We start from the raw sequence: 5,923 nt of genomic DNA on the forward strand, positions 1-5,923 counted from the left end.
ACATCTACTGTAGTTACAATGAATAAATAACAGGCATAAGCAAACTTTGTCTCATTGGATTTTATAAGAAGTATTATAAGCACAAGATGCTTGAGTTTATTAATTTTTTCTAAGTATGCTATGCTCCACTGCATCCTTTTTTTCTGGCAAAATAGCCTATGTGAGAAAGAGAAAATTAGTGACATCCCTTACCACAAACATAGTTTACTGTTGAAAAGGTGCACTTATATCAACCTCAGAATTACATTGACTAAAATAGATTAATTTGGATTGTTGTGGCAAAAAGGTGAGCTGGATAAAATCATGTAGTACCTAAAAAAAGCCTTAAAATGTCCAGGGGAAGAGTCAACACATGTAGAAGTCCCAGGGGTGGACATGTGATCCCAACCAGAGTCCCATTCACCATCATCTGAACACAATTCAGGAGAGTCTTAATCAATTGTTAACTAAATGTAAACCCTGTGCTAGAGAAAAAAAACATGAATTGAAGTCTGAACCCCGTTAGGATATAGAGTAGTCAATGGTGGACATTATTTTGCTCACCAGCCCAATCAGGCTTGTTACAAGAGTAGAGAGGATATTTACTATCCAAAAGGTCACTTACCTTCCGGCACACACATCGGTGAGAGAGGTCTGAGAATGTGAGCTGAACTGAACTGAAGTTTCCATGTCTTTTTGTCTTTTTTTATGTTGCTGTTTCAGACCCTTCAGCTGCTTATTTTTCTGCGGTAGTGGGGCAAACCGGGAAAGGACATAAACAAGCAATATAAACATGAGAATTGCTGATTGCAGTTAAAATACGACCGTGATGTACAAATTAAAAGGGACAGTTTGGAGTGAGTAGCCTACCTCAAATCTCTGAAGAGACTCAGCTACCACTGGAGAGATGGGCCGTTCAACCACTATGGGCTCCACTGGTGAAGAGATGGGCAGCTCAAACATGACAGGCTTCACTGGTGAAGAGATGGGAAGCTCAAACATGACAGGCTTCACTAGTGGAGAGATGGCAGCTCAGTCACGATGGGCTCCACTGGTGAAGAGATGGGCAACTCAAACATGACAGGCTTCACTAGTGGAGAGATGGGCAGCTCAGCCACAATGGGCTTCACTGGTGGAGAGATGGGAAGCTCAACCATGATGGGCTTCACTGGTGGAGAGATGGGAAGCTCAACCATGATGGGCTTCACTGGTGGAGAGATGGGCAGCTCAACCATGATGGGCTCCACTGGATGTGGAGGGAAGAAATCCTGTGCGCCTTGGCATCCCTGTGGTGGAGGTGAATTGAAGAAATCCTTTGCACTTTGGCATCCCTGTGGTGGAGGTGAATTGAAGAAATCCTTTGCACTTTGGCATCCCTGTGGTGGAGGTGAATTGAAGAAATCCTTTGCACTTTGGCATCCCTGTGGTGGAGGTGAATTGAAGAAATCCTGTGCCCCTTGGCTTCCCTGTGGTGGAGGTGAATGGAAGAAATCATGTGCCCTTTGGCATCCCTGTGGTGGAGGTGAATTAAAGAAATCCTGTGCCCCTTGGCATCCCTGTGGTGGAGGTGAATTAAAGCAATCCTGTGCCTTTTGGCATCCCTGTGGTGGAGGTGAATCGAACCAATTCTGGGCCCTTTGGCAACCCTGTGGTGGAGGTGAATCGAACCAATTCTGGGCCCTTTGGCAACCCTGTGGTGGAGGGAAATAATCTGATAGGCAGGGAGGAGGTGGAGTAGTTTTGGTCTGTGGAACTGAAGTTTCCATGTCTTTTTGTCTTTTTTATTTTTTATTTTTTTTATTTCACCTTTATTTAACCAGGTAAGCCAGTTGAGAACAGGTTCTCATTTACAACTGCGACCTGGCCAAGACAAAGCAAAGTAGTGCAACAAAAACAACACAGAGTTACATATGGGGTAAAAAAAAAACAAAGTCAGAGATACAACAGAAAATATATATACAGTGTGTGCAAATGTAGCAAGTTATGGAGGTAAGGCAATAAATAGGCTATAGTGCAGAATAATTACAATAGTATTAACACTGGAATGCTAGATGTGCAAGAGATTATGTGCAAATAGAGATACTGGGGTGCAAAAGAGCAAATTAAATAACAATATAGGGATGAGGTAGTTGGGTGGGCTAATTTCAGATGGGCTGTGTACAGGTGCAGTGATCGGTAAGGTGCTCTGACAACTGATGCTTAAAGTTATTGAGGGAGGTAAGAGTCTCCAGTGGTAAGATATTGAGGGAGATAAGAGTCTCTCTTTTTTTATGTTGCTGTTTCAGACCCTTCAGCTGCTTATTTTTCTGCAGTAGTGGGGCAAACCAGGAAAGGACATAAACAAGCAATATAAACATGAGAATTGCTGATTGCAGTTAAAATAGGACTATGATTTACAAATTAAAAAGGGACAGTTTGGAGTGAGTAGCCTACCTCAAATCTCTGAAGAGACTCAGCTACCACTGGAGAGATGGGCCGTTCAACCACTATGGGCTCCACTGGTGAAGAGATGGGCAGCTCAAACATGACAGGCTTCACTGGTGAAGAGATGGGAAGCTCAAACATGACAGGCTTCACTAGTGGAGAGATGGGCAGCTCAGTCACGATGGGCTCCACTGGTGAAGAGATGGGCAACTCAAACATGACAGGCTTCACTAGTGGAGAGATGGGCAGCTCAGCCACAATGGGCTTCACTGGTGGAGAGATGGGAAGCTCAACCATGATGGGCTTCACTGGTGGAGAGATGGGAAGCTCAACCATGATGGGCTTCACTGGTGGAGAGATGGGCAGCTCAGCCACGATGGGCTTCACTGGTGGAGAGATGGGAAGCTCAACAATGATGGGCTTCACTGGTGGAGAGATGGGCAGCTCAGCCACGATGGGCTTCACTGGTGGAGAGATGGGCAGCTCAACCACAATGGGCTTCACTGGTGGAGAGATGGGAAGCTCAACCATGATGGGCTTCACTGGTGGAGAGATGGGAAGCTCAGCCACGATGGGCTTCACTGGTGGAGAGATGGGCAGCTCAGCCATGATGGGCTTCACTGGTGGAGAGATGGGCTATAGATAGTGGTATAGAAAGAGAAGTTTAGTCCAGAAACAACATATAATCAATTACAATGTAATAGACGCATGGCCTAAAACATATCTGTTTGCTTACTTATGAATATGTAAACCATAATAATCATCCCCTCCCTCATCATCCATTCTAACTCTGCTGTCTCATCCAACGAATAAACGTACCTGTGCCCTACTCTGTGTGCACAACAGGGTAACACAATACCACATGAAGAACTTAGATTGGTACTCCTGACACTTCTGCCATGCAATCTCAATCATCTCCTCAAGAGTCCCAACGCTACAGGAGAGGAAACACACCAGGTTGTTTAGAATGTGTGGAAAGAGGCTTCATACCGTGGATACAAAACAGTCTTTATATTTCAGATCTGAACTCAATCTAGGTACTCTGGGTAATCCAGGTAATCTGAAACTCCATTACATTGGTCCAACATCTCAATCAACTTCACTGTAAAGGCAGTGTAATCATAGCACTCCAAATCCCAAAATGAATGTATCTGGTGGATTGTGTAGCTGTGCAGATGTCAATGCTGTGTAAACGAACAAAGTGCTTACTTTGCAAGAGGCCAAGGGGATGCTGCGAGGAATCCAGGCTGCTCCTGTGGGCTCTGCTGAGGGAGATCAGAGGAAGTAGGGAGGGGGAGATGGGCAGGAGCATCGACAATCTGAGAAGAACCAGCCTCTATTTCCCATTTGGCCCCTTGACCAGGTTGATCCTGGTCATACTTGTACGCATACTCATAGTTGCACTCGTTGTTGTTTAGGGTCCACCTCTCTGTAAAAAGAATGAGAGCAGAAGCTTGATCCTCTCATTTCCATAAAGGAATGGTAATACAATGATTAAACCAAGACCCAACAGAGGTGTGAAATGCTTACCCCAATGGCCATGTTCTTCATTCCAGTGGAAATATCCATAATCATCGCCCACGTAAAACCCGTCTGCATCAGCCTTAACAACATAATCAACATGGAGACAGTCAGGTGAGAACAACTTTAAAGAGCAAAACCTGTTATCAAAGCAAAAAAGCTGGAAGGTACAGTATAAATTGAATCCCTTTTAATGTTCTCAGAATGTATTGGAGAAAACATTATACTGAGACCTTTTAAAGCTAGAATCCTTAATTGAAACAATAACAAAGCGGACACCCCACCTCTCTTTTGGTAAAAAACTAAGGGATGGGCCTGGAGAAATATAACCACTCTCAAATTCAGACAGAGCTGGCCATCCATGATATCAAAATTACAGTTTTAACCATGTTTTAAGGTTATACAGTGTTGTTTTCATTACATTTACATTGTTTACACACATTGGAGTAAAACAAGCTTCTATGTTGGGTTCTGATGGGGTACATATGACAGTTGAATTAAGATCATGAGGCATTTATAATTATATTCTTCAAGAATCAAATGGGTATATATCATGAACCTCTTAAGGATCGTACACTTTCTTTTGCCTAAAATGACATACCCAAATCTAAATGCCTGTAGCTCAGGACCTGAAGCATGCATATTCTTGATACCATTTTAAAGGAAACACTTTGAAGTTTGTGAAAATGTGAAATGAATGTAGGAGAATATAACACATTAGATATGGGAAAAGATATTACAAACAAAAAATCATGTGTTTTCTATATATTCTTTTGTTCCATCATCTTTGAAATGCAAGAGAAAGGCCACAATATAATAATGCTGTTTAGGCGCAATTTAGATTTTGGACACTAGATGGCAGCAGTGTGTATGCAAAGTTTCAGATTGATCCAGTGAAGCGTTGCAATACGCTTAGTCTGCTAAATGTCTGCTAAATGAACTGGAGTGAGTTTCTTAAAAGCCTTGTAGCTACCATTGTAGTTTATTTCTAGCATGACTCTATCTCTGTGCAGCTGGGTTTTCAAGATAAATAAGGTGTGATGTTAGCTAGAAGGCTTTCTGGAAATGCACATTTACATTTACATTTACGTCATTTAGCAGACGCTCTTATCCAGAGCGACTTACAAATTGGTGCATTCACCATATAGCCAGTGGGATAACCACTATACAATTTATTTTTTATTTTATTTTTTTTATTTTTTTTGGGGGGGGGGGGGGTAGAAGGATTACTTTATCCTATCCCAGGTATTCCTTAAAGAGGTGGGGTTTCAAATGTCTCCGGAAGGTGGTGAGCGACTCCACCGTCCTGGCGCCGTGAGGGAGCTTGTTCCACCATTGGGGTGCCAGAGCAGCGAACAGTTTTGACTGGGCTGAGCGGGAACTATGCTTCCGCAGAGGAAGGGGAGCCAGCAGGCCAGAGGTGGATGAACGCAATGCCCTCGTTTGGGTGTAGGGACTGATCAGAGCCTGAAGGTACGGAGGTGCCGTTCCCCTCAAAGCTCCATAGGCAAGCACCATGGTCTTGTAACAGATGCGAGCTTCAACTGGAAGCCAGTGGAGTGTGCGGAGGAGCGGGGTGACGTGAGAGAACTTGGGAAGGTTGAACACCAGACGGGCAGCGGCATTCTGGATGAGTTGTAGGGGTTTAATGGCACAAGCAGGGAGCCCAGCCAACAGCGAGTTGCAGTAATCCAGACGGGAGATGACAAGTGCCTGGATTAGGACCTGTGCTGCTTCCTGTGTAAGGCAGGGTCGTACTCTCCAAATGTTGTAGAGCATGAACCTGCAGGATCGGCTCACCGCCTTGATGTTAGCGGATAACGACACGGTGTTGTCCAGGGTCACGCCAAGGCTCTTCGCACTCTGGGAGGAGGACACAACGGAGTTGTCAACCGTGATGGCGAGATCATGGAACGGGCAGTCCTTCCCCGGGAGGAAGAGCAGCTCCGTCTTGCCAAGGTTCAGCTTGAGGTGGTGATCCGTCATCCATACTGATATG

Source organism: Coregonus lavaretus, assembly GCF_964263955.1.
Source record: "Coregonus lavaretus genome assembly, contig: HAP1_SCAFFOLD_48, whole genome shotgun sequence".
Taxonomy (NCBI): domain Eukaryota; kingdom Metazoa; phylum Chordata; class Actinopteri; order Salmoniformes; family Salmonidae; genus Coregonus; species Coregonus lavaretus.